Consider the following 23,584-nt stretch of genomic DNA (forward strand, 5'->3'; position numbering starts at 1 on the left):
TCAGGTAAAGCTAAGACTGGTCAAACGCTCCTTTAATGTAAGGAACACCGTCTCACAACTTTCATCCCAACGAAACATGTTCTCTTTCCTCATCAACGATGTCATAGGTCTGGCGATCTTTGAAAAGTCCTTCACGAACCAACGTTAGTACCCTGCCAAACCCAAGAAACTCCTGATCTCTGCCACATTCTTCGGTGCTTTCCACTTAGACATTGCCTCTATCTTTGTTGGATCCACAGCTACACCATCCTTGGAAATCACATGCCCCAGAAAGGCAACTTCCTCGAGCCAGAACTCACACTTAGATAACTTTGCATACAGCTGATTGTCACGCAAAGTCTGTAACACCAACCTCAAGTGCTCCTCATGCTCCTCCTTAGTCTTGGAATAGACTAAGATATCATTTATGAACACCACCACAAACCGATCCAAAAACTGACTGAAGACCCGGTTTATCAAATCCATAAACACTGCCGGTGCATTAGCCAACCCAAATGGCATTACCACTTACTCATAGTGACCATACCTCGATCTAAAAGTTGTCTTTGGTATGTCCTCGTCCCGAATCCTCACCTGATGGTAACCTGATCTCAAATCAATCTTTGAAAAGACTCCTGTTCTACTCAACTGGTCAAACAAACCATCTATCCTTGGCAAAGGATCCTTGTTCTCCACTATAACCCTGTTCAGCTCTCTGTAGTCGATGCACAACCTCAAACTCCCATCTTTCTTCTTCACAAACAGAACTGGTGCTCCCCACGGCGATACACTACGTCTAATGTATCCCTTGTCAATCAAATTATCTAGCTGTTTCTTCAGCTCCTCCAACTCCTTAGGACCCATGCGGTAGGGGGCCTTAGAGATTGTTCTCGTCCCTGGTTTCAGCTCTACACTGAAATCTATATCCCTCTTTGGTGGCACACCGGGTATCTCCTTCGGAAAAACATCTAGAAACTCTCCCACCACTGATATCTGATCAGCTGTCGAACTCACCTTACTATGGTCTCTCACATGGCATTGAATCAAAGGACACCCCTTCCTCAAATAAGACTTCAATGTCACCGCTGCAATCACTTTGACTTTGGTTTTGACAACAAACCCACGATAAGACACACTAACTCCCTTAGGACCTCTCAAAGAGACTCTCTTTTAGTGATAATCTATTCTAGCCTTGTACTTACCATGCCAATCCATACCAACTATCATCTCAAAACCATCCATAGGAAACTCTAACAAATCCACTGGAAGGTCAACCTGCCAAACTATTATAGATACACCCTTATACAACCTCCCACAAGACACTGACTCACCCGACGATATAAAAACCTCATCTTTTACAGACTCAAACTCTCTCAAACCCAAAAGCTTAGCATGACTTGACGATACAAAAGAATGTGATGCCCCCGAATCAAACAAAACAAAGGTAAAAACACCATTAACAAGAAAGGTACCCGTGATCACGTGAGCATCATCCTCAGGAGCTTTCTTGTCCATCATGAATAACTTGCCACTGGTATTTTGTCCACCTCCCTGGACCGTACTAGTACTAGTAGATGGCTTGGCACCCGACCCCTGGTTGTTGTTAGCTGCCGGTTTCTGATAAGAATTACCACCGTTGCGGCTAGATCCACCGTTGTTGTTACTCTGACCTCCTTGGTTGTTCCATGACCCAGCCGGCCTGTTGCTAGCATAACTTTGAGACAGACCCTGTGAGAAACTCCCCTGTGATGGCCTTTGAAAACCCCTTCCCACAGTACTATTACACTCATGTCTCTTGTGGCCCATACCGCCACAGTTGTAGCAAGATATACCCCAGCTGCTACTACCACCACCACCACCACGCCCATATGAAGCTCCACTACTAAACCCCGATCCCGATGAGTAAGCCCTCGCTTGGTTCTGGTTTCCCCTCTTGTAACTGGAGTGACCACCACCCTTACTCTCAGCCTTTCTCTTCTCGGGACCCCTCTCCCTGTTCTCCTTGGCCATTTCGACCAATCTCTCAGCTCTGCCTGCTCGCTCATACACTTCCTTAACATCTGTAAGGACCCCAACCGGTAGCTTCGCCATTATCTTGTAGGTCAAGCCCTTCTCAAACCACAGCGCCAAGTTCTCCTGGTTCAACCCCATATCCTCTGCATACCTAGAATTCTCATTAAATTTATGATAGTACTCACCCACAGTCATATCCGGAGTCATCTTGAAATCATCAAACTCCTCCCTCAGCTTACTACGAACATGCTCAGGCATAAACTCTCGGCGAATAGCTCTCTTAAACTTGCTCCATGGTATAACTGACTTCCCTTGCCTCACATAAAAATCCAGAGCACTCTCCCTTACCTTATCCCACCATTCTCCCGTAACATCTCTCAAGTAGAACGCAGCTTGTTCCACTTTGAAGTCCTCGGGACAGTGAACCACATTCAAGATATTCTCCATCTCCCTATGCCAATTGTCGAGCAAAATTGGCGCTCCGGTACCCATATATTTCTTTGGGTTGAAACGGGCTATGGTAGTGCTTGATGCGTTCATATTATATAGAATTTTTGTACTTCATTTGCACGCATCTCCAAGTATATTTAGTGGTGTTTAGCTACAAATGTCCGCCGAATAGTCTACTTTGGTTTGTCTTGTATTATTTGCAGGTATAAACCGGAGAGGAGCATCATCAAGCCTAAAACATGTACCTATGCGTGCATTTAGGAGATGAGTTGAGTCGGAGCTAGGAAACTACTATTTTGTGATGCGCAAAGAAGTAAGATAGCTAGGCGAGCAAAGGAAGAACTTCAAGGTACTAGTGCCTACTTTGGATAGCTATATCTAGAGTTCTACAACATATTTTCAGGTTAATCTAATTGGAAATGAAATCTTATCCTCTTAGCTTTCCAACGCCACCAGAAACACCCTGTTTGCCCAAGTAATGAAGAAATGGCAGCCGTTTGAAGTTCAGTGCACGAAGCACGAATTATGCGCTGGAAACTACTCGATCGAGTAGATAGTGTTCGATCGAGTAGTTTAAAGTCCTCGATCGAATAGCTTATTTTAGATCGTGTTCGATCGAGTAGGTTTTCTACTCGATCGAGGGGTTTTGCTATATTTTACTCGATTGAGAGGTTTTAAACCACTCGATCGAGTACTTTTCTATTTGCAGCAAGGTTTTAATGTCGTTTAGGTTAATAATTGTCTTTCCTATAAATAGGAAAGACATCATTAGGTCTAAACTCTATTCTTTTCTCCTTTTTGCTCCCTTTTCTCTGTTGGACGCTGCTTCTCCCTATTTTTCCGGATCTTAAGTTGTAATTCTCCCTTTACTCTCTTTACTCTCTTTAATTCTCTTTAATTTGCAATGTTTGTTTCTTCTTCATCTCTAGACTGCGATATCTCTCTCTTCCTCTATACTCTCTCATACTCTTACTCTAGAACTATTGCACTTGTAATCGGTATCATTACTCTCCTTTATTTCTTAATCTTAGTTCCTTTATTGCTCTTTATTTCTTCTCTTTCCTTATTCATAATTGCTTTTATTCAATCCCTTCATTGCCTTGTTATGATGTTTAATTTCTCTTGCTTATGTATGATTATTGCTAATTCAATGATAATGCATAGCTAAATACCTTTGCTAAGACATAGGGGAGCCAAGATGATCATTCCCGAGCTTAACTTCACTAGTATCTCAAATGTAACTCCGGGGACGGATTTTGGCCTGTTTAGCACTCTTTCTGTCCAAATCTGCATAAAATAAAAAATAACCCAAAGTAGCCGATTCATGGGAGAATAGTTGCTAGTCGCTACTAAATAAGCATAGAAATGCGTGCAAATGAGTAAAGTAAATGTATGAAATAGGCACGCATCAAACCTCCCCAAACCAAACCCTTGTTTGTCCCCAAGCAAGCAATGACTAAGGACATAAACAACTAATGGAACGGTAGACAAGCTCAGAGCTAACTATGCTTCATATGCCCCAACCAATTTAATGCAAGTAGCCCAAAACCAAAGTACAAAATCAATCGCAAACGAGTTATACATATGAAACAACTTACCGAACCTTCAACCTTGCAGGACTCGTATATATCGGACTCTCACGGGTCGCTCATCACTCGTCATGGAACATGGTGAGATTATTCATTGTAAGACAAGAAGGAAATAAGACACTCACCTAACTGCAACCTATAAGAACATGCATGCAGTCTAACATGATAATTATCTCTACCAACCGTACATATGCATTCCAACCAAACAGGACCAAGTCACATGCCGAGGACTTACAAATATGGTGAAGTGAGGTAGTTGGGTAAGAAGGGGCAAATAGTTTGGAAATATGGAGTTAAGAGCCAAGCTAGTACCTAACGAAACCAATATTAAACAAATCCCGCTTCAATGACCCAACTGTTTAACATAAAACGATGCCACAACTGGCATAAAACTCACGCACCAAAACAAGAATTACTCCTCAGATAATATGGAATAAGAGCATAGGAGTGAACCATCTTCTTTTTCAACTTGATTTTCATATTTTTTTTCTTCTCTTTTTTTGTTTTCTTTTATGTTTCACGTTTTTTTTTCTATTTTTTTTCTCATTCTTCCATTTCCTTCTTCTCAGACCCTTCACAACAAAGAGAAAGGCCAAGATCGATTGATACACACGTACCTAAAAATATTAATCGTACTAGCTTGACTAGAGTAGACTATGTAGGAATGTGGTCAACAATTGGGTCAAAACAAGTAAATATGGCTATGTGAGGCTCAAGGTAAAATAAGAAGAAAAAGGATGCCTCTCCACATGTGACACCGCCCCTTACCCGAATGCATACAGGTACTAAGAGACAAAAATCATGTATATGCAAATCGTTGTTACATGTTTTATAAGCAGTACTACTCTCATCCTAGCATGAAACTGATCATGAATGTCGTCAGTTTATTTAGCTCTATACCTCAGAAATTTTGAGTAGGTTGCCGATATTAAGTCAAGTTTATTCGTTCAGAAACGATGATCACAAATTCGTAGATTATGCAACGACCGTACAAGAAAGGCAATGGCAAAGCAGGGCTGGGGCGAAAAATATAGCACAGACGCAATTTCATCATTGTTATCTAACCGTTCCGACTCGACCTAAAATGCAAAACAAAACATGTTTTTGTAAATTTTAAATTTTTTTGATTTTTTGATTTTTTGTATTTTTAGTGGAAGGCAAAACATTGCATACGGAAATGCAATAAACATGGAAACAGAAATGCAGTAAAAATGCAAATGGATGCAAATAGACAGATGCATACCCTCCCCAAACCAAATCACACAATACCCTCATTGTGTTCAACAAACACCAGCAGCAGTGTAAAATATAAAGGGAAAAGGGGGTACGCAGACAAAATAAAAACAAACAAAGGAAAACAAAGGCAACGGGAACTTACAATTTAATGACCTCCCCAAACTAGACAACAACAAGGGAGGTCGTGGCTAGCCACCACTATTCATCACCCACAGAAAAATCGGGCTCGTCATCGTCTTAAACACTCGCTGGTTTCCAAGGTTAGTCGATCGACAATCAAAACCAGTCGATCGACTAGCAACTCCAGTCGATCGACTAAACTCACCTGTCGATCGACTTTTTCTAACTTATAATCAGCACAATCTCGTCTTTCATGCATAGTTTGCCAAGACGACTTGCCTCTTTTTCGATGCACCTGAAAATAACACACACATCTCCCAACAAATACCAAAGCACGTGTCCCAATTGTCTCAGTAGCAAACGGAAATAAATCCTGATTACAGCGCAAACAAAGTAAACGATAAACGAAACTAAAAAGTCCTTTGCTAAAACAAAGCTTATTCAATCGGGGTTGCCTCCCGGTCAGTGCTGGTTTTGAGGTCCCGCTCGACCTTACTTCATAAGTCATCAACAATCAGGCGGCGCACAGCTTGGCCGCTGACTAAATTAAGTCCCCTTAGCATTCTTGACCTTAGGCCACCACTCAAACTTGGTTTTGAAAATAGAAGATCATCTCGCAGCGCAGGCTTCCTCACAACACTTAGCATGTGGTCGTTCCTTCTTTGCACACGGCAAGGGATCTCCTTTATGCCCACCATAATCAGCATCGCCAACCTCATAAATACACCCAACGCACCAAGTCCACCTCCGGAATCCTCCTGGTAGCTCAACCTGTCATGTCCTGCAGAAAGAGATACAAAAGCACGGTCCTCCATCTTGCTCCCAGCATGGGGCGGAGGTGTCACAGTAATAGCAAAACACAACTCAACTGTAGGACTATCAACTACCACATGGCAAGGTACAACTTGCATAGGTGCCCTACGGACACTAGATTGGGTGTAGGTCAGTGTCTCACCCCCCACTTTAAATGTCAGAGTCCTCGCTCCTACTTCAATAATTGCACCAGCAGTGTGCAAGAATGGTCTCTCTAAGATAATAGGGGTGTGGGTATCCTTATGAATGTCAAAAACAACAAAATATATGGGTACAACTAACTTCCCAACCCGCACAGGAACATATTCTAGGATCCCTAAATGGCGTGACAAGGAATGGTCTGCCATTTGGACAATCATATTTGTGCATCTAAACTCAGTCAAACCGATCTTTTGAGCTAAAGACATGGGTAAGACACTGATGCTGGCACCCAAGTCACATAAAACATTATCAATAGTATGGGTGCCTATAAAATAGGGGATAGAAAAACTACCTAAGTAAGCCAATTTAGGTGGAGACTTGTTTTGTAGGAGTGCACTACACTCCTCAGTAAAAGTGATAGTCTCCACCTTATCAAAACTCCTTTTACGAGATAGAATTTCTTTCATAAAGTTAGCATATGAGGGAATTTGAGTAATAAGTTCAGTGAAAGGAACCGTTACCTGCAGATTCTTCACGACTTCCAAAAACTTCCCAAATTGCTGCTCAATCTTCGTATTCAGCTGTCGGGCCGGAAAGGGAAGCTTAATCGCAATGGGTGGCTCAGCAGCTTTCCTCTCTTTATCAGACTTCAGCGTTTTTTCAGTTCCAGTAGACGACCCATAAGCAACAGGTAACGAATCAGCAACCCCATCAGGCACAAAAGTCGATCAACCAAAAATACCTGTCGATCGACCATCAACTTTAGTCGATCGACCAAAACAACTGACAGGGAAGTCGTATACCTATCAAAAATAACAAACTGGCTCTAACTAATATAGCTAGAGAAGTCGGGTCGATCTCCACAGGGAGATGGGAAAATGTCAACTTTGTCTAAGTTCGTCACGGTAACCAAATTTGGGGGTTTTAATTGGGTTGTTCTAAACTAGTGAGAAAGATAAAGAATAAAAGGCAAGAGAATAAGGATTACGCAAATAAAGAAAGCAGCTAAGACAGTCGGTTCACCATGATTATTCGGTCAAGCAATCTAAGTCTCAGGTCAATGCAAATATGGTCTGAGGAGCAGTGAATATCTCCTTCCGGTCTCAATTCGCCCTAAAGCACAAATAGCTTAGCTTCCGCCCTCGCTACGGTGCCCTAATGTTCGCTACGAGTCTCGCCCTTTCCAACCTCCGGTCTAGGTCAAAGTTTACTACGATAAAATGACTAATTGCGTCGATTCAATTAGACAGAAACAGTTAAATGCAGCGATTAACAACAGAGACCACACAAGCACAAGACCTAATATGGCAATTACTATTCCTTCATAATCATGATTCCCTAGTGTTAGCAAGAGGGAATTAGCTACACATTACTATCGAATCAACAACAATAACGTATAGATAATAAGAATTAAACATAATGATAATGAAAACAGAAGGAACAAATAAGACAATAATGGAAGCAATGAGAGAAAGGTAGAAACAAAATGATAATTGCGATTAAGGAATAAAAAGGAGAAATAAAACCAATCACAAATCCGAATCCGAGTAGAAAGGAGTAGAAGAAAAGTAAAGTGAAGAAGCAGTAGAAAATGATAAAGTAGAAGTGAATGAGGAAGAGTTACGCAGTCTACTCTCTTTAGTAGCATACGAAAATCTCCCCCTTAAACCTAATCCAAAGCCTAATTACAAAAACCCATACGAAATTAGGCGGAAAAACTCTATTACAGGCCAAACCACTCGATCGAGTGGAAATAAACCACTCGATCGAGCAACTAAGCGACAAACACTTCGATCGAGTGGAAATAAAGCACTCGATCGAGTAACTCCTTGTATTGCCCTCTTGATCGAGTACTATAACTGCTCGATCGTGTAATCTTCTTTATATAAAGCATTCGATCGACTAGATAAGTGGTCGATCGAGCTATATTAGCACACGAGGCACTTCGACACCTTCCGAAACCAGCTCACGCGTCTTCAAAGTGATAGATTCCAAGCTCCGATTCCTTGTTCTCCATAAATGTATGTAATTGGGACGAGTTTAGGCTTGATTTATCTTCTTTTCGGTCCATACTTGCAATTTACACAAAACGAACCAAAGTAGACTAGTCGGGAGTATTTGTGGCTAGAAGCCACGTAAATAGTACAGAAATGCGTGTAAAAATGAGGTAAAAACCTTATATAAAATACACGCATCAAATCTCCCCAAACCAAACCTTTGCTTGTCCCCAAGCAAACAATGAATGCAACTAAGAATAAACAGTGGAACGGGACCAACGTATCAACTACAAATCACCCCCCAAAACCAGTTTAATGCAACAACTAACAAAGTGGCAAATGATAAGTGCAAACGAATTAAATCAATGTTTCAAACTTACTGAACCGTCGACCTTGCAAGACTCAAAGATATCGGACTCTCACGGGTCGCTCATCACTCAAATTTAAGCACGAGGTGAATATATATGTGAAAGATAGAATGAAGTAAATACATTCACCTAACTCGACCTATAAGAACATGCATGCAGTTAACATAAATAAAGTCTCTACAACCATACATACGCATTCCAACCATATTAATGACCAAGACACATGCCGAGGACTTACATTTGGGTAAGTGAGGTAATGGGTAAGAAGGGGCTAAGATGAGTTTAGATATGCGGAGTTAATAGCCAGGCTAGCAACAACGAATCCAAATATTGAACTGCATCCCAACTTCGTACTCAATATAACAAAACAAAACGGTGCAAATTTAACGCACTCAACTCACGAAACACCATAAACTTGTCAACTCCCCATAAAAAATAAATGAAACATGGGAGTGAAAATCATTATACAATTACTCATTTTTTTTTTCGCACATGATTTTTTTCTTTTCCTTTTCCGTATTTCCAATTTTTTTTTCTTTTCATTCTTTTCTTTTCTTCTTTTTTTTTTTCATTTTCATTCATCATTTTTTTTTGAATTCATTCCCTTCAATTCTTCCACCAACTTCTGAAATCGGATAAATATAAACAAACTGCAGCAAAACATTCCAAACAGCTACTCATCACTAGCTCAGCTAGGGTAGGAAAAATTATAGGATGTAGCTAATAGGACAAAAAGGCAATTTGGCTATGTGGGGCTCATGGGTAGAATGAAATAAAAGGGAACTGCCTCTCCTAACATATGTTACCATCCACAGACTGAATGCATACAGGTATTAAGAAGACTAGACTCATGCTTATGCAAATTGATGTTACATGCCTTACAGAGAGTACTACTCACATCCTAAATGAAACCGGTCATGAATGTCACCACTTTATAAAGCTCTAACCTCAGAATGTATTGTAGCTTGCCAATATATGAGTCAAGTCTATTCGTTCCGATAAGAGAGAAACAAAAACTCGTAGATCATGTACATTATCATGCCAACTAAATGTCAAAAAAATGCAGGGCTAAGGTAGGAATTCAATGTAGCGTCAAAGTTCTAATGTTCCGACTTAAATTAAACGTGAAATTTTTTGAAATTTATGTGATTTTTGAATTAAAAACGACAATAAATGCGAAAATAAATAAACGTGCAAACGAAAATGCAAGAAAACATGCACACACAGATATGGATGCATACCTCCCCAAACCAAACCGTACAATGCCCTCATTGTACCAAAAATAGGGAAAGAAATGCAAACTGAGGAGAAAATGATAACTGGAGTCAGAATACTTACAAAACGTCGTGAAGAGGGACCTCCCCAAACTGACCATGAACATGGGAGGTCAAAGGAAGTCAAGCAGTAGCTCAACAGATGAAAAGTAGCAGTTGGAAGATGAAACTACTCGATCGAGTGACCGAGAACAGGTCGATCGAGTGATTTGGTGTCAGAGGACTCGATCGAACGAAATAATCACTCGATCGAGTGATCGTGGAACTGCAGCTTGTCGATCGAGTAAATAAATTACTCGATCGAGTGAATATCATCTCAAATGTGCTCGATCGAGTAGAAAAACTACTAGATCGAGTGATTGTACCTGCAAAATACGTATAAGAAGCATAGGGAAAGTAGAGAAAGCATAGTTTTGTGTCTAAACTTCAACAAAAAGCTAAAGGCAAAGAAATACTTCAACAAAAATACAATAAAACAGTCCAGGTTGCCACCCGGAGAGCGCAGGTTTAAGAGGTCCCGCACGACCTTTCTGGCATCAATTAACTGGCGCGTCAAGCTCGTCGAAGTACAGGACTTCAACACGATTGTCTGCTTCATTTGCTTCGTGATAATGCTTCACTTATTGCCCATTCACCTTGAACCGATTTCCCTCGGGGATTTCTAGCTCAACGGATCCAAACTTAGTAAAAGCTATCACCGTATAAGGACCACTCCACCTGGGCTTCAGCTTGCCAGGAAATCATCGCAGTCGGGCATTAAACAGCAACACCTTTTGCCCAACATGAAATTCCCGAGGTAAAATTCTTTTGTCATGCCATCTCTGCGTCTTTTCCTTATAAATGCGCGAACTATCATAGGCATTAAGCCTAAATTCTTCCAAATCATCTAGCTGCAAAAGACGATTCTGACCACACGACTTAGGATCAAAGTTAAGCTCACGAATTGCCCACCAAGCCTTACATTCTAACTCAGCAGGTAAATGACATGATTTCCCATAGACCAACTAATAAGGTGATGCACCAATCGGTGTCTTAAAGGCAGTTCTGTAAGCCCGTAATGTGTTTTCTAATTTAAGAATCCAGTCCTTCCGTGATTTAGAAACTACCTTAGACAAGATCTCTTAAATCTCGCGATTAGAGACCTCTACCCGACCACTAGTTTGGGGATGATACCCTAATCCACGCCGGTGTTGAACACCAAACTTAGACAGAATGGAAGTTAGTTTCTTTTCTTTAAAGTGCATTCCCCCATCACTAATGACGACCCTAGGGACACCAAATCGGGGAAATATGACCTTTTTAAACATTTTTATCACGGTCTTGGCATCACAATGAGGTGAGGCAATTGCCTCAACCCACTTCGACACATAATCCACAGCTACTAAACTGTACCTTTACCTTTTATCGGGCGGGGAAGCAGTCCTTGGAAATCAATGCCCCAGACATCGAAAACCTCAACCTCTAAGATACCATTTTGTGGCATCTCATGTCTCTTTGAAATGTTCCCTGATCGTTGGCAGGCATCACAAGCTGAAACAAAAGACTTAGCATCAGCAAAACAAACAAGACCGGTAAAAACCAGATGAAGTACCTTAGCCACGGTGCGCGATGGACCGTGGTGACCACCATAGGAAGAGGAGTGACAGCCTTCCAGGACTACTTTGGTCTCCCACTGCGGAATACACCGTCTGTAGAGACCGTCTGCACATTCGTTAAATAAATAAGGATCGTCCCAAAAATACTGCTTAGCGTTATACAGAGAATGCTTCTTCTGCTGATGAGAAATATCAGGCGGCAGCTTGCCAATGACGACGTAATTAGCTATATCTGCATACCAAGGCTCTTGGTTAACAATAGACGATAATATAGCAAATAAATAATCATCAGGAAAAGATTCATCAATAGGTAGAGAATCTTCCCCCTCTTGTCGCGATAGTCGCGACAAATGATCAGCTACAACGTTCTCAGCTCCTTTCTTATCTTTAATCTGCAAATCAAACTCCTGAAGAAGGAGTATCCATCTCAATAGCCATGGTTTAGCCTTCTTCTTAGCAAGGAGATGCCTCAAATCTGCATGGTCAGTAAAAACAGTAACTTCTGACCCAATCAAATAAGAACGAAATTTCTCTAAGGCATAAACTACAGCTAGCAGTTCTTTTTCAGTGGTGGTGTACTTCACTTGAGCCTCATCAAGAGTTCGGCTCGCACAGTAGATTGAATTTAAAGCTTTGTCTTTTCGTTGGCCTAGCACCGCTCCTAGTGCATAGTAACTGGCATCACACGTTATCTCAAACGGGAAGTCCCAGTCGGGAGGCTGTATGATCGGCGCAGAGACTAAAGCCTGCTTTAACCTGTTAAAAGCAGAAAGACACTCATCAGTAAACACAAAAGGGGCATCCTTAAGTAGCAGCTGTGTAAGTGGTTTAGCAATTTTTGAGAAATCCTTGATAAACCGGCGATAGAAGCCGGCGTGACCAAGGAAGCTTTTCACTCCTTTAATATTAACAAGAGGAGGTAATTGCTGAATCACTTTCACTTTTGCTTTATCAACTTTTATTCCCCTATCAGAAACTAAGTGCCCTAAGACAACTCCCTCGTTGACCATGAAATGGCACTTCTCCCAGTTGAGCACGAGATTAACCTCAATACAGCGCTGTAACACTTTATCAAGGTTAGACAGACAGTTAGAAAAATCACTTCCATAAACACTGAAATCGCCCATGAAAACTTCCATAATAGACTCAATATACTCTGAAAATATCCCCATCATGCACCTTTGGAAGGTGGCAGGGGTATTACATAAATCAAAAGGCATCCTGCGATAAGCAAACACGCCCTGAGGACAAGTAAACGTAGTCTTAGCTTGATCGTCTGGGTGAATAGGGATCTGAAAGAACCATGAATGCCCGTCTAAATAGCAGAAACACTTATGAGAAGCTAACCTTTCTACCATTTGATCAATAAAAGGAAGGGGAAAGTGATCTTTCTTGGTGGCGGCATTCAGCTGTCTGTAATCTATACACATCCGCCAACCAGTCACTACTCGAGTGGGTATTAACTCATTTTTGTCATTCCTAACCACGGTAGTCCCTCCTTTCTTCGGGACCACCTGCACTGGACTCTCCCACTTAGAATGACCAACATAATAGATAATACATGCGTCGAGCAGCTTCATTACCTCAGCCATCACAACATCTTGCATCTTCTGATTCAGCCGGCACTGACCCTGTCTGCAAGGTTTGTGATCTTCCTCCAGCTCTATCTTGTGCATACAAATATCGGGACTAATCCCCTTGATATCGTCCAAAGAATAACCCAATGCTTTCCTGTTTTTCTTAAGTACAGCTAATAAAGAAGTTAGCTAATCATTATCATGCTTAGCACTAACAATGACTGGATATTGCTCAGTATCGTCTAAGAAAACATATTTTAGATGAAAGGGAAGAGGCTTACGCTCATGCACCTTTACCTCAATGGAGCAAAGGGTACTGATCATCTGTTCCACTTGCTCTCCCTCAGCGTCGGTGAGTTCACGCTCATCTAAATCATCTATAAGCAAATCCAACACAGCATCATCGTCATCTGGGTTATCTGCACACTCATCTAAAAGCATAAGAGCTTCTAGTGGGTCCTTCATAAAAGAACCCGACCAGAAGTCAAAAATAGACTCGTCAATAATATCAACTGAATACCATGTATCCTCTATCATTGGCCGAGCTAAGGTACTAGGCAGACTGAAAGTGATCGTGTCATCCCCTACTGCAAGAGTCAAACGCTCTTGTTTGACATCAATAATGGCCCCTGCTATACAAAGGAACGGTCTTCCTAATATAATTGGGGTCCGGGTGTCCTCAGCTATGTCTAAAACAATGAAGTCTACTGGTATAAAGAACTTGCCTATTTTCACAGGCACGTCCTCTAAGACACCCAAGGGTCTCCTAACATATCTATCAGCCATCTGTAGGGTAATATTCGTCAATTTAAGATGACCCATATTCAATTTCTTGCAGATAGATATGGGCATGACACTGACGCTGGCTCCTAAATCACAAAGGGCCTTATTAATAACTATATTGCCTATAACACAGGTAATACAAAAGCTACCCGGGTCTTTCATTTTAGGCGGAGCCTTATTTAAAAGTAAATTACTAGACTCTTCCATAAATGAAACCGTCTCAAATTTACTTAGCTCTCTCTTACGCGTCACAATATCTTTCATGAATTTGGCGTAAGTAGGTACCTGGGTAACAAGTTCGGTAAAAGGGACAGTTACCTGGAGGTTCTTGATAATGTCCACAAACTTAATGTACTGTCGCTCGACCTTCGCGTCCTTCAGACGACTTGGAAAAGGTACTCTGGTAGCAATGAGTGAACCCGCGACTTTCTCTTTACCTTTATCAGTGCGTGACATCTTCACAGCAGGGGAAGATGACACGGTAGCGGAATTAGATATCAAAATAGGGTCTCCGCTGGTTCTGGCACTCGATCGAGTACTTTCCTCACTCGATCGAGTGGTTTTATCTTGGAACTTACTCGATCGACCATCTTCTTCACTCGATCGAGTGATTTCTTCCTCTTTTTCACTCGATCGAGTAAAAATATCACTTGATCGAGCATCTATGAATTGGGCACTACTCGATTGACCTAGGTTATCACTCGATCGAGTGGTTGGATGGATTATTTCACTCGATCGAGTGTCTGGATAGCACGGAGCAAGGATATCGTCCAGAAACTCACCCAAATTATCGTCCGGGGTTTTATCAGTTATCACAACCCCGTCTTCTAGTATTTTTGGCCCCTCATGATCAAGGCCACTTCAGAGATTCGTTGCATTAACTGGGTCGCATGTCGGTGGATGGTTAGCTTGGTCTTTCGCAAGTGTCAATTGCGCGACTTGTTCTCTTAACTCCACGATAACAGTTTTGTTCCTATTACATTTCTCCCCAAACTTTTGTGTTAAGTTCAACATCAAGGACTTCAATTCGGCAATTTCCCCGTTCGTAGAAGGAGAGACCGGCTGCAGCGCTGGCGTAGAAGGAGTAGAAACATTTTTCATTTTTTCATATAATTGAGAAAAAGGAACTCATTGCTTGTATTTCTGATAAGCAAGGACGCGCTCTATGCTCGACAGACAATCAATAGGGTCATGCCCTTCCATGCCACATCTACCGCATATCTCCACATGCTCAGTAATTGCACGAACCTGTGCACTCTCACCCATAGCCTCCATAATCTCCACATTACCTAGACTTTTTCTAGGACTTCCCACTTCAGATGGTACCAACTCGTTAACTTGCCCACTTCCTCGGGGATTTCCATATTCAGCAACATGGATGGCCATCTCCTCAATAAGATGCCACCCTTGGTCATCCTCCATGTTTTTAGTGAATCTCCCCTTAGCTACACTATCAAGAATAGCTCTCTGGTTTCGATATAACCCGTTGTAGAACTGGGTACAAAGGAACCAACGCTTGAAACCGTGGTGAGGCACATAACGGACAAGCTTCTTGAACCTAGTCCAAGCCCCATCCAATTCTTCGGTAGGCAATTGCTCAAAAGAAGTAATCTGAGCTCTCAAAGCATTGGTGCGCTGCGGTGGGAAATATCGCCTGTAAAAGGCCAAAGTAAGAGAACTCCAGTCGGTTACATCGGCTGCCTCCCTATCTAAATCCCTCAACCATTTCCGGGCATCATCAGCTAAAGAAAAGGGAAAGAGAACTCCCTTCACTTTGTCCTGTGTCACCTCAGCAGCAAGAGGAATGGTAGAGCAATACTCCGTAAATAGCTCTATATGCCTACACGGATCTTCTTCAGGTACCCCCCTGAAGAGACTTCTCTCAACCAGCTGTATGTAGGATGGGTGGATTCCAAAGTTCCCGACTCACTAGTGGGTAGTAAGAAACCTTTTGGAAGGGAATCCACATTAGGCTCTGAATGGCTGGCTATATTCGGCATTCTGGCAAATAGAGGTTACAAAGCAGAGCAGGTGCGACGATGTTCTCTTATAGAACAGATAACCTGCAAAACAATCAAAAACTTTGCAAAAATAAGATCAGTCTCAAGGAAAAAATTCCTTGAGACGAGAGACAAACTTAAATTAAGCAACAAAATTGCGCCACCTCCCCGGCAACGGCGTCAAAATTTGACAGGGCAGTCGTATACCTATCAAAAATAACCAACTGGCTCTAACTAATATAGCTAGGGAAGTCGGATCGATCTCCACAGGGAGATGGGAAAATGTTAACTTTGTCTAAGTTCGTCACGGTAACCAAATTGGGGGGTTTTAATTGGGTTGTTCTAAACTAGTGAGAAAGATAAAAAAGAAAAGGCAAGAGAATAAGGATTCCGCAAATAAAGAAAGCAGCTAAGACAGTCGGTTCACCATGATTATTCGGTCAAGCAATCTAAGTCTCATGTCAATGCAAATATGGTCTGAGGAGTAGTGAATATCTCCTTCCGGTCTCAATTCACCCTAAAGCACAAATAGCTTAGCTTCCGCCCTCGCTACGGTGCCCTAATGTTCGCTACAAGTCTCGCCTTTTCCAACCTTCCGGTCTAGGTCAAGGTTTACTACGATAAAATGACTAATTGCGTCGACTCAATTAGACAGAAACAGTTAAATATAGCGATTAACAATAGAGACCACACAAGTACAAGACCTAATATGGCGATTACTATTCCTTCATAATCATGGATTCCCTAGTCTTAGCAAGAGGGAATTATCTACACATTACTATCGAATCAACAACAATAACATATAGAAAATAAGAATTAAACATAATGATAATGAAAACAGAAGGAACAAATAAGACAATAATGGAAGCAATGAGAGAAAGGTAGAAACAAAATGATAATTGCGATTAAGCAATAAAAAGGAGAAATAATATCAATCACAATTCCGAATCCGAGTAGAAAGGAGTAGAAGAAAAGTAAAGTGCATAAGCAGTAGAAAATGATAAAGTAGAAGTGAATGAGGAAGAGTTACGCAGTCTACTCTCTTTAGTAGCATACGAAAATCTCCCCCTTAAACCTAATCCAAAGCCTAATTACAAAAGCCCATACGAAATTAGGCGGAAAAACTCTATTACAGGCCAAACCACTCGATCGAGTGAAAATAAACCACTCGATCGAGCAACTAAGCGACAAACACTTCGATCGAGTGGAAATAAACCACTCGATCGAGTAACTCCTTGTATTGCCCTCTCGATCGAGTACTATAACTACTCGATCATGTAATCTTCTTTATATAAAGCATTCGATTGACTAGATAAGTGGTCGATCGAGCTATATTAGCATACGAGGCACTTCGACACCTTCCGAAACCAGCTCACGCGTCTTCAAAGTGATAGATTCCAAGCTCCGATTCCTTGTTCTCCATAAATGTATGCAATTGGGACGAGTTTAGGCTTGATTTATCTTCTTTTCGGTCCATACCTGCAATTTACACAAAACGAACCAAAGTAGACTAATCGGGGGTATTTGTGGCTAGAAGCCACGTAAATAGTACAGAAATGCATGTAAAAATGAGGTAAAAAAATTATATAAAATACACGCATCAACAACCTATCGATTGACTTTTTCCAGCAGTCCCAGCGTCCACTTCAGCAAATTTAGTCGATAGACTTTTTCCAGGCGTAGCAGCAGCTTCGTCAGTACATTCATCTTCCGCGTCAACATCCAGATCCTCAATAATAACATCTTTGTTCACTCGGGGTACCTCTCATCCATCATATGTAAGACCACTTCGTAGATGTATCGCATTAACGGTATCATGAGGCTTATCAGGCTTAGACGGCAATGCACCTGGCTGCCTACTTGTATTTTGGCTTGATAACTGGCAATTTGATTGTCCAAAACTTTATTGTGAGCCAACAATTGAGCAATTAGAGTTTCCTGCTTTTGTGAAGCTGCCATTTGCTGTTGTAACATAGCTTTAATATCCGACATATCACTGTTTGAAGCCTGAGGAGGAGGCTGCAACTCGTGAAACTGCTGTTGAGGCGGCCTATTAAAGTTCCCTTGTGGTTGATTACCACGGTTTTGAGGGATGATGTAAGGATTGGTTGGTGGCGAGGTAGGATGTAACACATTTTGATTTCTCTCAGCGAAGAAATTTGAATACGGAGTACCTTGATTGAAAGACTGATAAGCATGAACTTGTTCTAAAGTACTCATACACCCAGCTGCAACATGACCATAAGCACCACGTCGCTCACAAGGGACCTCCTGCTGAATCAAAGCATTAACTGTCTGCTGATTTCCCAAGGACTGGGATGTCTTTAGTTCGGCAATCTGGGCAGTTAGAGCCTCTAGCTGAGTTGTGATTGCACTATCCGAACTACCTCCTCTTTTGCTACCCCGTGGATTACCATACTCAGCAGTGTGAGTAGCTATCTAATCAATTAGTTTCCAGGCATTGGCATCATTGGTGTTGTCTTGAAATCTCCCGTTGGCAGCTGAATCAAGTGAGACTCTATGATCGTCATACAGCTCGTTGTAAAACTGGTTGCAGAGGAACCAGATCTGGAACCCATGATGTGGAACAGATCGTACTAGTCGTTTGAAACGAACCCACACCTCATTAAAGTCCTCAGTAGGACCTTGTTTAAAGCTCGGGACCTGGCTTCTAAGGGCATTCGTCTTCTGGGTGGGAAGTACCTCTTGTAGAATGCAAGAGCCAACGAATTTTAGTCTGTAATACCGTGAGCTTATGTATCCAAGTCACGTAGCCATTCCGCTGCATCATCTCGCAGGGAGAAAGGGAAAAGAGTCTGCTTGACTTGGTCTTGAGTCACCCCGCAGCTAAAGGAACGGAGCAGTAGTAACTAACAAACTTCTCCATATGTTTAGCGGGGTCCTCACCAGCTCCTCCTCCAAATAAATTTCGCTCCACCAGATTAATGTAAGATGGGCGAATTTTAAAAGTACCTGTATACGTAGTGGGGAGATTTAATCCCTTGGGAAGGGAGACATGGGTAGGCTCAGAGTGACTTGCTAAAGTCGGCATGATTGTAGTAGGAGCAGAAGTAGACGTGTCTTCCTCTAAAGACTGATTTTCTACAATAAATGTTGCGTAAACTGAATCAAGCGTACTCAAGTCTTCTGCTGAATATATTGTAATACTACGGTTTTATGAGTCTCTGGGTACTCTATCGAGTGGGGCTTACTCTGTCGAGTAAGCATGTTTTGGTATACGAAACAGTGTTCTGTCTGTAGGGTACTCGATCGCGTAAGCGGCACTCAATCGAGTATGTTACTTACTCGATCGAGTAAGTTGGTTATCGGGTAATATTTTGACGGGTTTTGTTAATAATGCGAATTAGTATATATAATACGCCGTTATCTTTCATAAACACTTTTATAAACCTTATACACTCAAAAAGTGATTGCAAACTACGTTGTTCTCCCCATTCGCATTATTGGCAAATCCTGGAGCTAAAGAGGTCGGATTTCGTTGTTCTTTGCATCATAGTGATCCTTGCGTCAAGGGTAAGATCCACGTACCATTTTTATAGCATTTGGTTGACTTTTTTTAAACCCAAATTTTAGGAATTGGGGGTTTTTATGATTTTTTGTGTTAGTAGTGATTGTATGATTATGTGAATAGGAGGAGGATTCGTAGAAGAAAGATTTTGAGACAATTTCTTGCTAGATCGTCTTTGTTTGTGTCGCATTTGTAGGGTTTCCCTACTCGGTATTAGTTACATTATGTGTGTGGTGATTGTCTTGTAGATAGTAATTGTTGATTGTTTCACGGTTGTGATATTGTATTGTTGATTGTTTCGTACGGTTTGTGATATTATGTTGTTGAATGTTTCAGACGGTTGTTGAGGTTGTGTTGTGATTACTGTTTAACTGTCTGTGATCTTCGGGGTGCGTCCCTGGCTGAGTGGAGTCACTTGCGGGAGTGGCTTCACGCCCTTGATTTGCCTTCTGTGGAACCCACCACAGAAGGGATGTACACATTAATGAACATGGGTTTATCGCTCGATGGAGATCAGCGGGGCTTAGGTGCGAACGGCTGCGGTCCCCCACTGGCGGCGAGGAGTAACCTGTTGTGATGGGTACTCTGGCAGGGCTACACACTTTAGTGTGTAGTCAATTGTGTGGAGATTGGAGATGGTGATTGGGGTTGTGTTGAGCTGTTTGAACTGTTTGTGTACTTGTTTCATTGTGGCATTGTTTTTGTGTAATTAGTACTTACCCCGTTTAAATGTTTTAAAAATTGTGGTGATCCATTCGGGGGTGGTGAGCAGTTATTGAGCAGGTATGATTGATGCGCATGGGATAGCTGGGATGAGTCATCACGTGGCAGTTAGAAGTCTTCCGCTGTGTCAGTCGATATCTAGTAGCTTTGATAGTTTTATCAGTGGATCGTTTGAGTACTTTGTATTTCATTTAACAGTTTTGTTTGAGACATGTAATCAATTAAATTATATTTACTTCTAAAGTACGTTTCTTTATTGTCTTATGATTATCATTGCCTCGGGGTATCCGAGATGGTGGCACTTCCATGCCTTAAGTGGTCCCGGTAAGGCACTTGAAGTATGGGGTTGTTACAAAGTGGTATCAGAGCGATGATCTTGAAACCTGTAACCAATGAATCTAATGAACATAGGGAGTCAAAATAAAATGAACCTGGGGTAGAAGTTGTAGGAGCTAATGCAAAGACTTGGGAGACGTCCTAAAGTTGCGAACTCGCCCTACAATTTTGAATCGGTCACTATGGGGTGTCATGGAATCGCTATGTGTTTACTAATGTTCTATTGTGTATGTTGGGTGATGTGTTGTATGAATGTGTTGGATGGATGAGTGTTATATAGTTGAATGGATGTGTGGTGGAAAAGATGAAGGTAATTTTTCATGATAACATGAATTGTGGTGAGAATTGCTACTAGTTACTATTGTTTATATGCATATGATTGGATGAATAAATTGTATGAATACGGGTATGAATATGATCTATGAATTGGTTTGAAAAGATGAAGTAAGGAATTGCATGAGAATATGAAATTCATGTGGAGAACATGTTTATGTGATGGAAGTGGATTTTATACTTTTGCTATGTTAGTAACATGTGAATAAGGAATTTTATGTCGTATAATATGTTATTGTTGTACGTAAAGGTATAGAATAAAAGCATGTGGGAAAAATCATGATTGACAAGTTAAATAATATATGTGCATGATGAATGTTGTTTCTTGGCTTTTGGAGATAGTAACATGTGATTAGGAATACTGGTTTTATGAGAATTGAGTTGTTTTTGTTTACCTTGTTATCGTATAAGTTGTTTGGAAGTAAAAATCAAGTAGTTGTGTTTATCGATTATAAAGAAGTTGTCTTTAAACTGTTATAACTTGAGATGAATAAATGATTTTAATGTAATTCCAATTGGAGGTATAGCTTGTTCTTTTACAATTCTAACGATAGGTCACACGCCCAAAACGACCAAGAAACGAGTGAGTTATGACCATTTTACGAAAACTGGATAGTGCTGAGAAATGCGTAGGGTACTCGATCGAGTGCACCTTGGTACTCAATCGAGTACCCCTTACTCGATCGAGTAGTCCTGGTAATTTGTAATACGTGTCTCTGACTTTTACCTACTCGATCGAGTAAGTCATTTACTCGATCGAGTGGCCTGTACTCGATCTAGTGACCCCTGTTTGGGGTCATATGCTTATCTTTTGATTTCGTTGCATATCATGTTTAATTTAAAGGTGTTATTTTTCTTCTTTATGCATTGTTTTATATGTATGTTGATCCTGATGCGTAAGTTACCCAATCGTGTGGTGTAGTGAGTGGCATCTATGGTGAGTATGAATTCGGTGGAGAGGACATAAGTTATATGTGGTTGTGATAGATGAAAAAAAAAATTGGCAAGGCTTAATTGAGGCATATAGCATGTTTTGTGAGACGGGATGAGTGATATGATTGTGTGTTGAGTAATGTAAAAGTAAGTGAATGTGGGCAAAGGGTGATGTAAGTTTATGGAACGTGAGAATGAAAAATTGAAATGAGAGACGCATATGGTGGTAACTTTGGATGTTTAAGGATTATGAAGGGAGGTAATTATCACTCAGTTGGTTAAGAATATATGTAATGGAAAGGTCGTTATAGGTGAATGGAAAGAAATGGGGTATAAAGAGCTTAGATTGAGTTATGCAGCGATGTGGGTTTGCAGATAGCGAGTGAGTTTGAGAATTTGGTTTATCAAGAGGTGGAACTAATGTGTGATTTTCTTGGGCAGTTAACAGTATGAAATGAGTTTGGGATTGAAAAAAAAAAAAAAAACGAGATGGAGTTGACTGACCGTGTAGATTGATTGGTGATAAGTGAGAGTGATAGCATGATAAGAGAAGATCCATGGTAAGGAAGAGTGAGATAATATCGATAAGAAATAATGGGATTTGAGTTTTTGAGCAATGAGAAGGTGGTCGGAGCACTAAAGAGTTAGGAAGAAGTAATAAGGAGTTTTATGGTTAATTGATTTTGTCGAGTGTAAAAGAAAAGAATGAGGTGAGAAAAACTAAGAAAATGTTCACCGGAGTTATGTGATATAAAAGTAAGGAATCGTCGAGATGTATGATACTATCATGAGGATTTGAGTTAATGGTTATATAGGAGTTTCAGAACAACATGATTAGTCAGGAGTTTCGAGGAATTAAGAAAAGTAAGAGTTGGGTAAAGAATTTGCACGATATGAGATCTTGGTGGTGAGTCGGGTGATGATACAATTAAGGATGGAATTGGAAATAGAGTTGAGATGATTTCTGTTGATGTATTTGATGTTCGTTATTTGGGATGATAACCAAAGATAGGGAAGAAACTGTGATGTTTAGAGATGAGTGTAAGAAGTTTGATGTACGAACGGTAGTAGTGTGGAAGTGTTGTCGCTAGTGGTTAAAGGTGATGATAAATAGGAAAGATGGCAATTTCAAAGAGGTTGATTTTGTAGAGACTGAGTTGATATGTGTGGTTGTGAGGAAGTATAAGACGTAGTCTTAAGAGGCGGTTTCTGGTAATAAGTGTTAGCTGTATGGCTATGTATGGCAGAAGGTGTTGGTTATGCGATTGGGAGAATGTGTTATGAGGGGCATACGAGTTAAGCTCGGGTGAGAGGTAACCTTTGTCAGGTGGTAACTTACGTGATCAGGATTGACTGGTTGGATGTGATTATGGGTCTATGATGTGTCTAAATGTTTGTGTGAGGTTCCGACCTCACGATAAGTGGTATGGTGTGATAGACATAAAGTTGTTATCTGAATGTTCTGTAATATATGTTGGATGCGGTAACCTAATGGAATGATGTTTAAAAATGGTAATAGTTCGATTGATCTGGCATGGTTAGTTATAATTGTATGTGCATTTATAATACATGTGTATTCCGTGAAATGGTAGGGATGATGTTCATGAGGTGCTTATCTGTTTATTCCATATAGTATGTTGCGTTGTGATCTAGTAAAGCGGTTTTGAGTAAGTTTTATTGTCCGGGAAGTTGTACTGAGTGAGTACTTATGGGAATTGTATGTGGTTGTGATGTTTCTCGATGTGGTTGTTGTGCCACGGGTGGTGATCCGGGTACGGTACTTCGTGTTGTGATG

This window comes from Silene latifolia, chromosome Y (assembly GCF_048544455.1).
Source record: "Silene latifolia isolate original U9 population chromosome Y, ASM4854445v1, whole genome shotgun sequence".
Lineage (NCBI taxonomy): Eukaryota > Viridiplantae > Streptophyta > Magnoliopsida > Caryophyllales > Caryophyllaceae > Silene > Silene latifolia.